This window comes from Sorex fumeus, unplaced genomic scaffold (assembly GCF_029834395.1).
Source record: "Sorex fumeus unplaced genomic scaffold, SorFum_2.1 ptg000063l, whole genome shotgun sequence".
Classification (NCBI taxonomy): Eukaryota; Metazoa; Chordata; class Mammalia; order Eulipotyphla; family Soricidae; genus Sorex; species Sorex fumeus.
In genome coordinates, this window is record NW_026606120.1 from 50174793 (window position 1) to 50194081 (window position 19289).

Here is a 19289-nt window from a genome sequence, read left to right on the forward strand (position 1 = left end):
CACCCTAACCCCACCCAGGCGACAGAAATGGGAGTGGAGCCAGGAAGCACAGGAATGAGAGAAAAGGAAGGAAGAAGGGGCTATATTCTCAAGTCTGATTTTCCTGTTATCCCACGAATCACTGGGGCACTTCCAAAACAGGGAGATTTGGGGGCATCTCCAGGTAGATCGAACAGGAATCTCCAAGGGAGGTCTGAGTGAGAAAGTTGGCTCCAGTCCTGACCAAGAGTGTGAGTGGGATAAAGTGCTCACAGGTGCCCCATTCACCTCCCCTTAAGGATCCAGTGTGGGCCCAGCTCACCTGGTCTTAGTGACCTGAGCCAGGAATGCAGATGAACCTGTTCTACAAATAAGGTGGGAATCAGCCTTGGGAAAACCAGGGGAAAGTGAGTCCCAGTTCCCTGTGGGTATGACAGTGTAACAACGCTGCACCTTCCCCAGCACTGGGGTGTCCTTGAAGCCACCCACCCTTTTGCCGACCCCCTTCCCCAGAGTGAGGGAGAAGGAGGTGGATTGCTGAGAACTGAAGTCAGTGTCTGCTCTGGGCTCCCTGGGTCTCATCCACCCGCAGGGCTTCAGCCCCAGCCTCCCTCTGAGACCCCTTACGTTCCCCCAGGAGGGTGATCAAGACGAACAAAAGGCAGCTTGCCACCGGCAACCTTGCGCATGTGGCAAAGCATCATTTATCTGGAGACATATATGTAGCCCAATGACCCACTGTGGCAGCAGGAACTCGGGGCTGGCACCAGAGTCTGGAACTAGAGGCCCAGGAAGAAACACAGCTCTGATTTATGATGTGTCATTTGGCCCACCAGGGTGCAGTCAAGGCCCGGAGGTGACTCAGTGACAGAGCACATGCCTTTCATGATGAAAGGCAGAGCACATGCCTTTCATGGAGGCCCTAAATTCAATTCCCCGACAACACCAACCAAAACAAATACATAAATAAACAAAGGAGAATAAAGAGATGAAGTCCCTTGTCTTCCCCCAGACTTCTCATCACTCAGCTTTTTTTTTAATTAATATCGTCGATTGCCTAGAGCAGGCCCCAGTAACGTCTCCTTCATCCTAGTCCTGAGATTATATTCAAGACTCTTTAGGAGAATGAGACCCATCATTGTTACTGGTATTTGGCATATTGGGTACGCCACAGGGAGTTTGCCAGACTCTGCCGTGTGGGCAGGCTACATTCGGTAGCCTGCCAGTTTGTCCAAAGTAGGAATGAGATAATAAGATGTCATAATAAGATGTCGCGCAGCTGCAAATGCGGCCGCGCGGTTCCAGGAGCTGATTTTTATAGTCTCTGAGTCTTGGCCGCTGATGGGATTACACGGCGCCAGGGGGCCAGTTGGTGGGTGTGACCCCCGCCTACTGGAATTTGGAGGATCTGGGTGGAGGATGCTTGGCCCAAATCCGAGTAAGCTTGGAGATCTCGGCCTTATTTATATATAATATAAAGTTTATTTATTTATTTTGCTTTTTGGGTCACACCCGGCTATGCACAGGGGTTACTCCTGGCTCTGCACTCAGAAATTACTCCTGGCAGTGCTCAGGGGACCATATGGGATGATGGGAATCAAACCCGGGTCAGCCGCATGCAAGGCAAACGTCCTACCCGCTGTGTTATCCCTCCAGCCCCATATAAAGTTTATTTTATTTTATTTTTTTGCTTTTTGGGTCACACCCGGCAATGCACAGGGGTTATTCTTGACTCTGCACTCAGGAATTACTCCTGGCGGCGCTCAGGGGACCATATGGGATGTTGGGAATCAAACTCAGGTCGGCCGCATGCAAGGCAAACGCCCTACCCGCTGTGCTATTGCTCTAGCTCCATGAAGTTTATTTTTAATGAAGAATTTTATATGAATATTAAAGACAGTTTTATATTTAATACTGAATTTTATATGATAACAAAACATTAAGGAAAAGTAGACAATGCCTTTAGATTTTCCCAGTATCACTGCTTATTTAGTCATATCATTCAGCTTTTCTGAGGATTCACCATTTGCCCTAGTCTGTAATAAACCTGTGACCATAAGGAAGAAAGACCAGATCCCAGGTAGCAGAGAGCACAGCTTGGAACTGCATGAGGCCCGCTGCAGTGGGAGTGGAGGACACTGTCGGGAACTGCATAGGGCCTGCGGCAGTGGGAGGGGGGTCCTTCCCCCCCTCCAGGGCCCCCCCTCCCACTGGCTGCATCTGGATCATCAATTTCCAGTTGATGAGCCTGCAATTCCATACCTGAGCCTCTATCCCAAACACAAAAATGTTTGTTTGAAAGGATTCTGCTTTGTTCATGGTAGCTCTGAGTGATGTGAATCAGAAAGACCTGATGAGCTCACAATTTGCAGAGAAACAAAGCAGAGAGAAGCCTGAGGGAGGTCAAAAAAAGCATGATCTGAGTGTGTGCATGCGCTTTTGTGTGTGTGTGTGTGAGTGTCTGTGTGAGCGTTTGTGTGTGTGTGTGTGTTTGTGAGCGTTTGTGTATGTGGAGGGGTGCGGGGGAGAAGGATTCTGACAACTGTTGGGGGTTACAGTGTTACAGCATTGTAAGTATCATAATATTGGTACTATTGTAAAATCAACTTAAAAAAAGAATGATCTGCCAGTGATATTCGATATGCAGAACACAGTAACAACAAAGTCTCCAATGGAGACGTTACTGGGCCTGCTCGATCTGCATATAAAAGGAAAGAAAGTCTGTTCTGGAATCAACTCTCCAGGGGTCTGAAGGTTCCATTCCACTGTTGCTCTAAGGTCAATCATGAGACACGGGTGGCAGGACAGGTGAAGAGTTGGATGATGTTGGAAGGAGTCCCTGGAGCAACTCTTTCCATCCCCTCCCCGCTGCCCCCAGGGTCTCACAGGGAGAGAACAGCCTGGGGGGGTGGGGGTGGCCTGCTCCAGAACAAACAAGCAAATTCCTCCAGGCAGTCTTGCATCTGAGCTCCTGGCTGCAAAGTGGGGACAAAAGGAGGGACTTGTCCTGATCTTTAGCCGCTTAGAGGGGGAGGGGAGAGTACTAGGAGCCAGGGGAGAATCTGGGGAAAGTGTTCAGACACTCTCCCAGAATCTGACCCTTGTCACACCCACACCCCCCCCAATCCCACCCCAGATCCCCTCCTGGGGGCCATTAGCTACCCTCTAGTACCTGCATGCACAAGGAACATTAGCGAACAGGAAGGTCCAGAGGGGAGGTGTTGGCTGGAAAGTCAAGCTTCTGGGCAGAGTGGGGTGAGGAGGAGAGGGGCCGTCCTTCCGATCCACTGCGTGGCTCCAGCTGCAGCCCCTCCATCAGCATTAATGACGAGGCCTGCAGGTAAACTTCTTTACACTGCTATCCAGCGTGCCTGTCCCTGTCATGCTGGAGTCCCTCAGTGACTCACTTACCAGAAGACGACCTCGTACTTCCCTGGACTTCTGCCTAGCGGGAAATCCAAACCCAGAACAGCCGATCCAGAAGGGGATAATGGGGCACCGGAAAGAGGGGTGGAACCATAGTATAGTGGGTCGGGTTTTTGCCTTTCACACAGCTAACCCTGGTTTGATCCCTGGCATCCAAAATGCTCTACCGAGCCTGCCAAGAGTGACCATTGAGCACAGAGCCAGGAGTTAATCCTGAGCACTGTTTTTGAATGTGGCCCCCAAACCAAAGGAGGGGGTGATGGGAGGGTTTTATTTTTAGTGGAACGGGGGTGCCAGGAGGGCAGCTATATGAGAAATTGGGGGTTGGGGGCACATAGCCTTCTGAGGGACCCCATTTCAGGTGCTGAGAAGGAGTGTAGAAGGATGGGGGCTCCCCATGGACAGAGAGTCCAGGAGTGAACAGAGCTGGGGTCCTGTGTGCCTGGTGCCCCACTCCCCCATTTGTGGGCTCTGTCCCTTAGGCTCAACCTCCCAAGCCTTACTCTTGTCCAGAAAATGCAAGAACAGTGTTGTGGCATTTATGAATCTTCATACTTTTTCTGAAACAGTGGCTATTTCCAGAGTGATTTACAAATGCAATGTAAAATACACATTTATCGGAAAAGGTTTTCCAAAAAGATAAGCCTAGATTTTTGTGAACATTGTTTGCTATTTTCTCCAATTTTTTTCCCTTGCATATGTAACATGAAATGTGCCTTCTCAAACCCTTTGGAGGTGAGTAGTGTTAGTTACACTCACACGTTCCTGCATCCTCACAACTCTTCTCACCTTGTAAAACTGCAGCTCTGCATCCATTATGAATAACGCCATTTCCATTTCCGCTGCCTGCCTCAGCCCAGGAACCCCCAGACTTCCTTCCTGCCTCTATGAATCCAACTGCTCTGAGTCTCTTATGCCAGTCCACCAGTAGTGTCTGTTGGCTTCTCTTAGCAGAGAAGAGTTAAGGGTCCCCCATAATGGCGTCTCTCTCTTTTTTTTTTTATTTGTTTGGGAGGCACACCTGGCAGTGCTCAGTGCTTATATCTCTGACTCTATGCTCAAGGATCATTCCTGGTATGCTTGGGGACCATATGGGATGCCAAGGATCAAACCTGGCAAACCTTGCCAAACCATGTGCAAGGCAAGAACCCTACCTGCTGTACTATTGCTCTCGCTCTTCTTCCCTTTTTAAGACTGAATAATATTCCTTTGTAGAAGGGACCACTGCTCTTTCTTCCCAGGTATTTGGATCACTTCCTGCTTCAGTATTAGGAACAAGGTTGCTGGAACATAGGGGTACCTATGTCTGAGGCCCTGCTTCTCATCCAGGCGGGAATATCCTCAGAACAGAATTACTGGATTTTATGCTAGTTCTATTTTTCATGTTGGGGGGAAACCAAACCTCTTTTCTTTTTTTTTTTTTTTTTTTTTAGGGTCTTTTTTTTTTTTTAATTTATTTATTGAATCACTGTGGGAAAGGTTACAAAGCTTTCAGGTTTATGTCTCAGTCATGCAAATATCAAACACATTTCCCTTTACCAATACTTATTTTTTACCATGAAAAACCCCAATAAAACCCCACCCCCCACCCCTCCCCGTCCCTGTGAAGCAGATGAATTCTAGTTAACACTCTATCTGCTTTGATTAGATTCACTGTTTCAATAAAAGATTCACCACTATTATTTAGAGTTTACCCCCCCCCCCAAATCAGACATGCTGAAAAAGCATTGTGAAGTGATTTGCTTTCTACGGCTGGGTTCAAGAATTAAATGTTGGTTTTGGATGTCTGCTATTTTACCTATTGACCCTGGAAGTAATTCTACTGAAAGTCAGATAGTTAAGAAATTGGTTTCTGTGTTCTGGAGTCGTGTCCGTGCTGGAGAGCCGCTCGCGGGGGGCAACCGGTGGCCTCGGTAGGGCGTGAAGGGCGGAGCGAAACGCCCCCCTTCCCATGAGCAAACCTCTTTTCTTAGCAGCTACACAAGTTGACATTCCTTCCAACAGAGCATAATGTTCTAATGTCTCCATGTACTCACCAACACTTGTTAATTTTTGTTATTGTATAATTTTAGGAAGCCTCCTAGTGCCAGGGGTCAAACTGGGGTTTTCATGCTGCTGAACATGCTCCAGACATTTGAATTATGTCTCTAGCCCAACTGTGGGTGAAGTGGTGGTGGGGGGGGCACACCCAGCGATGCTCAGGATTTATTCCTGGCTCTGTACTCAGGGATTAGTCCTGCGGGGCTCTGGGGATGTTGGGGATCAAACTTGGGTCAGCCACATGCAAGGCCAGCATCCTACCTGCTGTACTATGGCTCTAGCCCAGCCCACCATTGTTGCTGTTATTATAGTAGTCATCCTACTAGATGTGAGGCATGTTTTATTAAAGCATCTCTTTTTGGAGTTTGTGTGGTGGTTTGTTTGGTCATACCCAGTGGTATTCAGGTGCTATTCCTGGCAGCACTAAGGGGATCATGTGTGATGTAGGGATGGAACCAGGACCAGCTATGTACAAAGCAAATGTTTTACTCCTGTATTATCTGATCCTCATTATTTTATTTATTTATTTATTTTTGCTTTTTGGGTCACACCTGGAGATGCTCAGGGGTTATTCCTTGCTCTGCACTCAGGAATTACTCCTGGTGGTGCTTGGGGGGCCATATGGGATGCTGGGAATCAAACCTGGGTCGGCCGCGTGCAAGGCAAATGCCCTATCTGCTGTGCTATCACTCCAGCCCCTCTCTGGCCCTTATAAAAGCATCTTTTTTTGTTTATTTGTTTGTTTTTTGGACATAGCTGTACTCAGGGCTTACTTGTGATTCAAGGTCATTCCTGTTGGTGCTCAGGGAACCACATGTGGTGCTGGGAATCGAACCTGGACCCACTACATGCAAGGTAAGGCAAGGTAAGAGCCTTAACCTCTCTACTATCTTTCCCACCCTTATAAAAGCCTATTAAGTGACATTAAAGTTAAGGGGTCTACTATGCTGTTTGGAATCAGGGGATCATCTGGTACCAACAATCCCAAGTTTCCCTTGCTGCTTTCTGCATTTCTCGAGTTGGGTAGCCCAGAACTCCATTTCAGGCATCAAAGGCCCAGGAAGGGCCTCACTGGGTCTAGGCAAGAGAGCTCTCAGAGTTGATGTTGGAGTCCAGCCCCCTTCAGACAGAGGCACAGTTTTTCTTTGTGTTTCTGGTTTTGGGCCACATCTGGCAGTGTTCAGGGGTTACTCCTGCCTCTGCACTCCGGAATCACTCCTCAGGACTTGGGAGACCATGTGGGGTACCAGGATTGAACCCAAGTCGGCCATGTGCAAGGCAAGTGCCCTCCCCACTATACTATCACTCTGGCCCCATGAAGTTTCTCTTTGAATCAACACTTCCTTTTACTCTCTTGATTGAGTAAACAGAACTCCTAAGAGTTGAAACCTCTTCCGGGGAAGTCGTGAGCTATGGCCTGAACTGGCTTTTAGTCTTGTTTTGAACTTGAATGAGTCATTAGGCTCCTAGTTACTGACCTAGGCTATGGTCGGCTATCTGGATGTGAGAGGGTGGTCCCCACTTAACCCTGATCCTTGCTTGACCTCCCAGTTGGATGACGGATAGGTGCCATGTCCCACTGCCTGTCACCTATGACCTTCACAGACACCTGCCCCTGGCTGGACTTGGGGTGCTACTTGTATCCAGCACCCACAGCTCTTATCTCCTGCACTCTATACATCTATACATAAGTGCCCGCAATCTCCATGCTCTCAGCCCTCTTCTTGAAGCCAAGTCCATCCTCCCTGCCTGCGAAAAGTGGGCATAGACTTTATTCTGGCGCTTTCTCAGAACAGGGAAAATAGTAATGACAATCTTCAAATCGAATCCTTTACCAAAGAATAAAGTGTGGGGCGTCAGGGAGATGGCTCAAAGGAGTGAGAGTGTGCATGGCATGTGGGAGGCCAGGCTCCAAACCCAGGACCTGCATGGTCCCCAGAGTACTGAGTCTGATGTATTCCCCAAGCACCACCAGATGGTGCTTTCCTCCCAAAATGAATGAAGTGCAGCCATAGATGAAAAAACAAACAAACAAACAAACAAGCAAAGGCCTAGACCAGAGAAATAGTGCATGATTAAGGTGCTTTCCTTGTATACAACAGGTCCCAGTTTGATGCCCAGCACCCCATAGGGTCCCTAGAACACCACAATGAGTGATTCCTGAGCACAGAGCTAGAAGTAAGCCCCAAGCACTGCTAGGTATGTCTACAAAACAGACAAAACCCAGCTGGGAATGGGTTAGACTTACCTGTAGGGTTTCTAAGTAAAGGTAAGGTAAAGGCCCTCCCGTTGATCGTCGATTTGCTCGAGCGGGCCCAGTAACGTCTCCATTGGAGACTTTGTTGTTACTGTGTCTGGCATATCGAATACTCTCGGTAGCTTGCCGGGCTCTCCGAGAGGGGCGGAGGAATCGAAATCGGGTCGGCCATGTTGGCCGCTTGTAAGGCGAACGCCCTACCGCTGTGCTATCACTCCAGCCCATAGGGTTTCTAATTCCCACAATCTCCTTTAAAACTCTTCTCCAGATTCTGCCTAGAGATTGTAGCTTACATATTTAGAAGTCTTTATCTCTGTCATGGTGAATTACCCAAATACAGTTTTTGATCAAATCCAATTGTGATAAGAATTTTTAAATTGCAACTATGTGAAGTGTTGACTGTGTTAAGTAATCTTATTGAGATAAGTATGTCATGCTCTATTGATTCGTTGCATTGTAGGTCGTGTGTGTGTGTGTGTGTGTGTGTGTGTGTAGGAGCCACACCCAGTGCTCAGGGATTACTTCCAGAGGTGATTGGGGGACCATGCAGTGCTAGGGATTTACCTGGGCTTCCTACATGCAAAGTTTGTGCCCTAGCCCTTTGAGACATATCCCTCACCCTACACTATCCATCTTATTTTTGGTTTATTTTTGTTTGGGGGCCATACCCATCTTTGGTCAGGGTTTCTTCACTCAGGGATCATTCTTGGTGGACTCGGGGGACCATATGAGGTACCAGGGATCAAACCTGGATCTACTGTGTAAAAGTCAAATGCCATACCTGCTATACTATATCTCCAGCTCACGTTGTCCATCTTAAACTCACACAGTCTCATATATCAATTGTAGTTCTCAAATTAGAAATATACACCAAAAGTTTTTTTTTTTTTTTAAATTTTGTTTTCTGAGATAGGTCCTGGAGGATAGCACAGGGGCTAGAATGCTGTTTTGAGAGCATATGGTCATGAGTTCACATTTCTGGTGTCCCCCTAGCCCAGCGTGATTTGCGTAGCTCTGCTCCCTGTGATCCTTGGTGCAATAAGCAAGTCCTGGTGGTACAGCAGCCACATGTGTGTGTGTGTGTGTGTGTGTGTGTGTGTGTGTGTGTACCACAAAAGGGGTATAACCCTCAGTGAGCACCATAGCTGAAAAAGACTGGGTGAACATCATGACCCAGAAGTACAACCTCTAGCTAGCATTTGTGTGAGCACCACAGTGATCCCTGGTGAGCCTTCAGTGAGCATATGGGCCCTTGTGAACATACGTGCAAGCACCAAGACTGGAAGAGTGCCAACCTAAGGGAGGGATAGTTGAGATAGTATAGCAGGTAGGGCATTTGCCTTGCCAGTGGCCAACCTAGTTTCAATTCCCAGCATTTCATATGGTCTCCTGAGTATCACCAGGAGTGATTCCTGAGTGGAGAGACAGGAGTAATCCCTGAGCATTGTCAATTGTGGCCCCAAGCAACCTCCCCCCCCCCCAAAAAAAATAGGTACAGAGTCAAGAATAGCCCATGGAGTGCCACTCTGACCCCCTCAGGAAATTAGAGATAGTTAAGGTGCTTACCTTAAAGCTGACCCTGTTTTTTTTTTCTTGTAAGGGCTGGAGCGATAGCACAGTATATGGTCCCCCAACCACTGCCAGGAGTGACCTCTGAGCACAGAGCCAGGAATAGTTCCTGAGCACAACCAGGCGTAGCCCTCAAACCCACACGCTCCCTGCAAAACAGAATTTTGCTGAAATGAGTTTTCAAAATAAAATAAACTGGATTTGTTGGGGCTGAAGTGATAGCACAGCAGGTAGGGCATTTGCCTTTCACGTGGCCAACCGGGTTCGATTCCCAGCATCCCTTATGGTCCCCTGAGTACCGCCAGGAGTAATTCCTGAGTGCAGAACGAGGAGTAACCCCTGAGCATCGCCGGGTGTGACCCAAAAAGCCAAAAAAAAAAAAAAAAGAACTGGATTTGTAGCAACACAGTGGATGGTGAAAAGCATGCTCTGTATTTACTGTTCTCTGGGGCCCTGGTGCCATGATGAATGATCAAAAGACTGTCATCAGAAGGGTTGAGGGAAACTTTGTGATGGAGAGGTTTGATGAAATGGGCTTTTCTGTATCAAGTTTACTTTTTTACTTATTTTACTGTAATGATAAGTTTGCCTATAGATCAAAGGCAAGAAAAGTACTTGCCTTTATATTTGGTTCAACCTTAAAATCAGCTTTGGAAGCAAGGAGAATAGCCACCATTAGTAAACTTAGATTGCCAGGGTAACGGAGTTAGTGCAGATTTAATAGTTTTTAGTGACTTTTTCTGACCTCTGCTGGACAAATTTGGGATTGCATGCCTTTCTGGTCCTTTGAAGTCATCCGCATAAGTAAACATTCCAGTCCTTTGAGCCTCTCCCCAGTCTCACGCCAGATCCCAGGGTAGAATTTATACCCGTTTTGTCTAACCCATAAAAAGTACCCATGTCTTTATCATGAAAGATAACTCCATTCTTTTCCTTAAAGCCATAATAAAATAATCTAAAGTGCACCAATCATGTATTCATGAGCACTTTGTTTATTTTATTTTATTTTAATTCTTTAAATTTAGTCACTGTGAAATTACAAAGTTATTCATGATTGGGTTTCAGTTGTCCAATCTGTACAATTTCAATACTTATCCCTTCACCAGTGTCCACGTCCTTCCCCCGGTGCCCTCAGCGCATTATGCTTCCCACCCACCCATCAGACTGCATCTACTAGAATAGGCACCTTTTTTTTGGTTTTGCTTTGTTTTGCTTTCTTGGGTCACACCTGGAGATGCTCAGGGGTTACTTCTGGCTCTGCACTCAGGAATTACTCCTGGCGGTACACGGGGTCCATATGGGATGCCGGAGAGCAAACCCTGGTCGGTCGCATATAAAGCGGCCCCACTGACTGTACTATTGCTCCAGCCCCAAGAGGCATATATATATACACACACACTCATATATATACATATGTATGTATGTACATATATACATATATGTATATATAACTTATTTATATATACATGTATAAACTTATTTATCTATCACGGTCACGGTTACGGTCCTCCCGTTGTTCATCGATTTGCTCGAGTGGGCCCAGTAACGTCTCTGTCATGAGACTTGTTGTTACTGTATTTGGCACATTGAACATGTCACGGGGAGCTTGCCAGGCTCTGCGGAGCGGGCGAGATACTCTCAGTAGCTTGCTGGGCTCTCCGAGAGGGGCGGAGGAATCGAACTTAAGTCGGCCATGTTGGCTGTGTGCAAGGCAAATGCCCTACCGCTGTGCTATCGCTCCAGCCCATTTATCTATAAATATATAAATAAGTTTTCTACTCTGTGGGATATATTGCTGTTGCTAACAGAGTTTTTATTTTATTTTATTTTTTATTTTTATTGGATCACGTGGAATACACAGTTACAAAATTGTTCATGATTGAGTTTCAGTCATACAATGTTATAACACCCATCCCTCCACCACTGTACATTTCCCACCATCTGTGTCTCCAGTTTCCCTAGTGGACCATATGGGATGCTGGAGATCCAACCCGGGTCGGTCACACGCAAGGTAAACATCCTACCCTCTGTAATATGGCTCTAGTCCCTGTGGAGGACACATTTTACTCTCTCTCTCTCTTTCTCTCTCTCTCTCTCTCCCCCCTCCTCTCTCTCTCCTCTCACTCTCTCTTTCTCTTTTCCTTTTAGACACTGTGGTTTGCAATACTGTTACTGAAAGGGAATCAGTATATCCCTTTACCTCCTTTCAGGGCCCAGTTATTGTCCAGAGTGATCATCTCCAATTATCATTGTCATAGTGCTCACCTACTAGGGCTTTATACAAAACACTTTCCCGCCTTTCAGCACCACCTACCACCTCCTCCTCCAGGTGAACGCTTCCCTCCACCCTAGTCATTGTCCTCTACCTGTCCTATTCTCCTAACCCCCTCAAGTGACGTTTCCTGCTGAATGCCAATTCTCATGTTCTTCGTTTCTATTATCTTTGGGTATTTGTTGTCACCACTGTGCTTCTTTACACTGCACATGTGAGAGAGATCATTCTGTGTCCCTCCCTCTGACTAACTTCACTCAGCATGATGCTCTTCAGGTTCCCTCATATAGCAGCAAACTGCATGACTTTGTCTTTTCCTATGGCTCAGTAATATTCCATTGTATATATGTACCCTAGTTTCTTTATCCAGTCATCTATTCTTGGACTCTTGGTTTGTTTCCAGATATTGGCTCTTGTGGATAGTGCTGCAAAATGAAGACATTTTATTTACTTTGTTTTTAGGATCTTGGCATGCCAAACACAGGGTCTCGATATGCCAAACACAGTAACAACAAAGTCTCCAATGGAGACGTTACTGGGCCCGCTTGAGCAAATCGACGATCAATGGGAGGGCCTTTTACCTTTAGGGTCTTGGAGAATATCCCAAAAGTGGAGTTGCTGGGTCAAATGGAAACTCAATTCCTAAGTTTTTTAGGAAATGTTCATATTGTTTTCCAGAAGGGCCGGGCCAGTTGGCATTCCCACCAGCAGTGAATGTGAGTCCCTTTCTCCCTACATGCCAATCCATTCCAGCACTGGTTGTTCTTGTTCTTTGTGATGTGTGCCGGTCTCTGTGGTGTGGGGTGATATCCAGTGTTCACAAGTATTTTAAATTAAAGAGGGTAGCAAAAGTTTTCTACTTCAATTTTTGTTTCTTTTCTTTTTTCTTTTTCATTTTTATTAAATCACCGTGAGATACAGTTACAAGCTTTATATTTGAGTTTTAATCATACAATGATCAAACACCCATCCCTCCACCAGCGCACATTCTCCGCCACCAATATCCCCAGTATATCCCTCTTTCCCACCCTTCCCCTGTCTCCATGGCAGACAATTTCCCCCATACTCTCTCTACTTTGGAGCATAATGATTTGCAATACAGATACTAAGAGGTTATCATGTTTAGTTCTTCATCTACTTTCAGCACACATCTCCCATCCTGAGCAATTCCTCCAACCATCATTGTCTTAGTGATCCCTTCTCTGATCCAGCTGCCTTTTCCCCCAGCTCATGAGACAGGCTTCCAACTATGGGGCAATATTCCTGGCCCTTGTATCTACTGTTCTTGGGTGTCAGTCTCATACTATGTTATTTTATATTCCACAAATGAGTGCAGTCATGCTATGTCTGTCCCTCTCTTTCTGACTCATTTCATTTAGCATGATACTCTCCATGTCTATCCACTTGTAAGCAAATTCCATGACTTCATCTCTCCTAACAGCTGCATAGTATTCCATTGTGTAGATGTACCGAAGTTTCTTTAACCTGTCATCTGTTGTTGGGCATTTGAGTTGTTTCAGATTTTGTCTATTGTGAACAGTGCTTCAATGAACATACAGGAGCAGATGTCATTTCTACTGTGCTTTTTTGCACCCTCTGGATATATTTCCAGAAATGGTATTGCGGGGTCAGATGGAAGCTCAATTTCTAGTTTTTGAAGGAATGTCCATATTATTTTCCAGAAAGGCTGGACCAGTCTGTATTCCCACCAGCAGTGAAAGAGAGTCCCTTTCTGCCTACATCCCAGTCCTTTCCAGCACTGGTTGTTCTTGTTCTTTCTGATGTGTACCAGTCTCTGGTGAGAGGTGATAACTCAGTGTTCACGAGCACTTTAAATTAAAGAGGGTGGCAAAAGTTTTCCACTCCAATTTTTGTTCTGTCACTGTTTTCTTAAGATTTTTTGGGTTCCTTTTCCTTAACAAAGTATATTTCAAACTTGGCAGCTAAACTGATTAAATGTATATATTGATTGTGTGAGTATGTGATATATGTTTTTGAGGCACACCCAGAAGTGTTCATTTCTGGTGCTACTCAGGACAGCAGGTATCTCATATGGAACAGATGCTGGGATTGAACCTAGATTAGCTGCACGAAAAGCAAGAGCCTTACCAAACGGTACTATCTTTCCAGCCTCAATTGTGTATATTGATTATTGGTGTGCATCTACTGATTGTAAGTGTATGTTGCGTGTGTTTGCATTTAAACATTTCACAGACATTTGCTAGCAAATATGTTTAAGGGGAGAAGAACCAAGAGAAAAGAACTGTCTGGGAAGATGGTTCAGAGGGCTAGAGCTCATGCCTTACATGCATGAGGCTCTGAGTTAAATTTCTGGTATAATGTGGCCATCTGAGCACCGCTGTGTGACTGTGGAGGGCCTCTGGACACTGCTTGGGAGGCTTCCAAAAAGTAAAAATTAAATGGACAATTTGACTTTGTTTTTTGGCCATACCCCATGATGCTCTGGGGTTTACTCCTGACTCTGTACTCAGAAATCACTCCTGTCAGTGCTCAGTGGAACCATGTGGGGTGCCAGGGATTGAATCCAGGTTGACCACGTGCAAAGCAAAGCAACCTACCTGCTATAATATCACTCTGGCCCCATAAAAGGCTTTTTGAAAGAAGCAAGAACTCAGTTTTGTCAAGGGAAGACAGCAGCAATGAGAGGTGAGCTAACGGAGATAGCCCAGAACACCTTTTCTTGTCAAGAGGGAGAGAGGGGCTAGAGAGATGCTCAACAGGCTGGCGAGCCTGTTTTGAATCCTGACACTGCATATGGTTCCATGAGCAGCCCGGAGTAGATCCTGGGTACTACCATTTGTGGCCTCAAACAGTAGATCTCCTTCTCTGTGCCATTTCAGAGCAGGAGCCAGAGTGGAGCTTCTGGGAAGGCAGGTGTGCGGAAGGAGCAGAGGCTGTGACCCCTTATGTCAGAGCAACACATATCTGTCAGCTGTACCATTGATCTCCTCAGCCTGGACCCTGGAGTTTGTTTATACAATGTTGTTTGTCATTGTTCTTTGTCTTTGAAACTATTTGTAGAACGTAGATCTAATCTCATCCCCTACTTCACATAGGAGGAAATGGAGGTTTGTGGAAGCAGAGCCAAAACACAAAACAAAGCGTCTGTATCCATGGGCTGGAGAGATAGTACAGCACTCGGCACTTGCCTTGCATGCAGCAAACCCAGGTTTGATTTCTACACACACACACACAAAGTCATTACTGGATAAAGTAAGCAAAGACTTAAGGCTCGTTGAGCTCTCTGGGGCCTGGAACTGAGCACACAAGGGGAAGCAGGAGACTTCGTGCTCAGCGTGTCCAGCAAGGCCAGGAGCTGGCGTCTCCTGAGGAGACCCCATTCGAAACATTGATTCTGGGCACCAGAGAAATGGCTCTGTATGCAGGAGACCTGGATTTGATCCCTGGCACCAAGTGGTACTCCACTGGGACTCACCCCAGTACCAGCATGACTAGGAGTTATCTCCAAGTACAGAGTGAGGAGTAGCCCCTAGCGCAGTCAGGTGTGGTCCCCAAATTAAAAAAAAAAAAGTTGACTCTGGACCCAGGGCATAGATTACATTTTCACTGCACACAACCTTGAGTTTAAGCTCAAGAGCTACAGAGCAGATTCTGCCAACTACTGCCTGAGCCCCAGAGCTCTGCCAGATCAGTCATTCTGGGGCTCACCTGGTTGAGGATTTCTTTTATATGTTGATTTCCTAGAATGGGGGTCTGGGTCCAAGGTCAGGATAAAGATCTGGTCGAGTCTGTAGGAAAGTTATAATGAGTCAAGTTTCTCCAGGGAAACAGATTATTACAACTTTATTTTTTTTTCCAGTGTCAGAGACTAAACCCTGGGGCCTCACACATGCAGGGAATGTGCCCCACCATCGGCCTTTGCTTCTCAATATTCTTCTGATTTTTTAAAATTGTCTTTCAAATTAAAACTGCACTCAGGGGATCCAGAGTTGTACCCGGTGATGCTCAGGGGTTACTCCTGATTCTGCACTCAGGAATTACCGCTGGTGGGCTTGGGAGACCATGTGGGATGCTGGGGATCGAACCCAGGTCAGCCCCACGCAAGGCAAGTGCCCTACTTGCTGTGCTAACTCTCCAGTCCTAGAGGTCAGATTTCAATCAGGACCTCTTTACTTTTTTACTCCTAATATCTTTACTCTACTCCTAATATATTTTTGTTTGTTTTGGGGCCACACCTAGCAGTGCTTAGGGCTGACTCCTGGCTCTGTGCTCAGGAATCACTCCTGGCAGGCCTTAGGGACCACACGGGATGCTAGGAATCGAACCAGGGTCAGCTGCATGGAAGGTAAGCGCCCTACCTGCTGTACTATGAGTCTGGCCCCTCTCCCAATATCTTAATATTCTCCCAGGACAAAGAAATAGTAATTCACTTCTAAGCACTGACCACAGTCATATGTTTCATTATTTGGTGAGAAATAATCCTTACGTAAATATCTAAAACGGAATACAGCGTCAACAGTTTGCTCTAAAATAAATGTGACTTGAGTGAATAAAGGAACTCATGAAAATAGGAATCTGAAGAGTCACCAAAGAGTTTTTTTTTTTCCTTTTTGGGTCACACCCAGCGATGCACAGAGGTTACTCCTGGCTCTGCACTCAGGAATGACCCCTGGCAGTGCTCAGGGGACCATATGGGATGCTGGGAATCGAACCTGGGTTGGCCGTGTGCAAGGCAAATGCCCTACCCACTGTGCTATTGCTCCAGCCCCCAAAGAGTTTTTTTTACAGGTTACAAAGTATCAGACTTTCTCAGAGCTTGACTGAGACAAGGTTAGGGCAGGCAGCTGTTTCTTTACAAAGCAAGGGCTGGAGCCAAGCTGCCATTAGGTACCATTAAAGGAATCTGTAAGGCAAGGATGTACATGTGATCAAATTGCAGTCAACCTTCCCTAGGGGAAGAAAGGCAGGAGGCAGGGCCCAGAGAGCCTTAATGGTTTTCACTTAAGTTTCCCTCAAAACTTTTCAAGCTTCCCTTATGGTGACCAACCCCAGAGTAATGCACACTTAATTCAACTCCTAATGTAGGGAAATCAATAAGATTGCACCACAGATGGTTTATTACTTGTAATCTGAAGTTTAACACATAAATAAATAAGCGATGCACACAAACCATAGCACTTAAGGAGTGCAATTCAGGGTCTTATCTTTTCCCACAAATCAAAGTTCTTTTTATATCTTATTAAATATTTCACATCTAAAGATAATAAAACAAGTTAAAGGATTTTTTTTAAAGTCTATGCTGGGTTCCACTCTACGCTTGGAATGACATCCATTAAACAAATAATTATGATGGGGGTTATTTTAACAATAGTTCACAACTTAGAAGTTGTTTTCACAAATCTTCTCTCATTTTTATTTATTTGCTTATTTTTGCGATACTGGGGGTTGAACCCGGGTCTCCTGCATGCATTTTACCACTGAGCCACATCCCGAACCCTCACCTTCTCCTTTATTTTGTTTGTTCGATTGCTGGTTTGGGGGGCCACCCTCAAGAGATGTTGGAGCAGAGGGGTTGCTTCTCCAGGTTCTATGCTTGGGGTACTTTTTCCTGTAGGTTCTGGGGGACCATGTGGAGCTGGGGATTGAACCCAGGCCTCCTGCACGCAAGGGGTGTACTCAGCTCAATGAGCTAATTCCCTGGGCCACATACTCCTGTTCTGATCTTCTTCCTCAAATCTTTATGAATTAGATAGGGCAAGTGAACCCATTTGCACTCAAGAAAACTAACTTGGGAAATTAGTCCACCTATAAAAACTGGGTGTCTATATCCAATCAAGGGTTCTTTAGGCCCCCAGGGGGGCTTGGTTTTCTGTGTAACTCACTGGGGGGGGTGTTGATGGAAGCAGTTTGGTCTTTATACTTCAGACTATAATTCAGACATGTCTAGACTTGGTGAACTAGGTTTACCAGAAGTGTTTATGTTTTCTGTTTGCTTTCCACAGATTTCTGGAGGCGTCAGGAATGGAATTCAGTTCATCACATCCTGCCCCAGCCGTGCTTGATAGTTATTATTATTATCTGCCATGATTATAGAATGAATGATTCACTTTGGAAAACTCACTGTGTGGTGTTCTTATGATCGGTGTAGTATTCTGTAGTTATGTCAAATTTTGTTTTTATTTTTTGGGCCACACAAGGCAGTGTTCAGGGACTGCTGACTTGAGCTCAGGGATGACTCCTGCTGGAGGTGCTCAGGGGACCAGAAGAAACCTAGGGCTCCTGCATGTAAAGCAGGTGCTCCAGCCGTTTGTGCTCTCTTTCTTGCCCTCAAATAAAATTTTGTTTTTAAAAATAAATTCTGCCTCGGAGCTGGAGCGATAGCACGGCAGGTAGGGCGCTTGCATTGCACGTGCCGGACCCAGGTTCGATTCCCAGCATCCCATATGGTCCCCCGAGCACCGCCAGGGGTAATTCCTGAGTGCAGAGCCAGGAGGAACCCCTGTGCATTGCCAGGTGTGACCCAAAACACACACACACACACAAATTCTGCCTCAGGGCCCAGAGGGATAGCATAATGGGCAGGATACTTGTCTTGCATGTAACCAACCTAGGTTCTATCTCTGGCACCCCATGTAGACCCCCAAGCCTGCCAGGAGTGTCCCCAAGGGCAGAGACAGAGTAAACCCTGAACACAGTTTATGTGTACCCAAAACAAAGATAAGTTAATAAAATTAAACACTGCTGGAATTCTAGATGAAATTGCATAATTGTGGAGATTAAATTTCGAAGGGCACTAACTCCTGAGTCTTATTTAGTCATATTATGCATTAATCTTCTGATATTTTGTTTAGAAGGATATTTGACAGGATATTTGACAGGTTAGTTGTTTCCCCCCTTCATTGCAATTGCATGGCTTTAGTCTTTTTGTTTGTTTTTGGGACACACCAACTGGTGATCAAGGGTCACTCCTGGCTCTGTGCTCAGGAATCACTCCAGGCAGGCCTGGGGGAACATATGGAACACAAAATATCAAACTCACACTGCTAGTGAAGTTCCCCACCCTCTATACTACCTCTCCAGCCCCCTGGATTTAGAATCAGGCATCATGATATATGTTGGGGAATATTTACTACTTTTCAATTTCTTGTAAGAGTTTGTGAAAAAATTTTATGGAAATACCTGGGCCCCCAGCTTTCTTTATAAGATAATACGTAGTTGATCTTTTTTGTGTAGGAGGTACACCCACTTGTGTGCTCAGGGCTTATTTCTGGTTCTGTACTCAAGGGACCACATATGATTCCAGGGATCAAACCAAGGTTGACCAAGTGTAAGACAAATGCCTTAACCCCTGTACTATCAATTCAACCCCATTTATTGGTTAATCTTTAAATTCAGGTTCCAGTTCTTTATTAGATAAAGGGCTATCCAGGGAAGATTTGAGGGTATTGAATATGTTCCTTACCCCTTAATAGTGGATGTGTTCAAAGGTGTTTGTATATATCAAAGCAGAGGAATGTGTACACTTCATTTATTTTTTTTCTTTATTATTGGTTTCTGGGCAACAGCTGTCAGTGCTCAGGACTTACACTTGACTTTGCATTTTGACAGGGATCACTCTGGCCATGCTTGGGGGGACCATATGGGGTTCCAGGGATCAAACCCAGGCTGGGTTCATGAAAGGCAAGCAACCGATCTGCTATACTGTTGATCAGGCCTATGAACTTGTACAGTTGAAAAAGTGCAGTCGAGTTCAAGTTAGTTGTA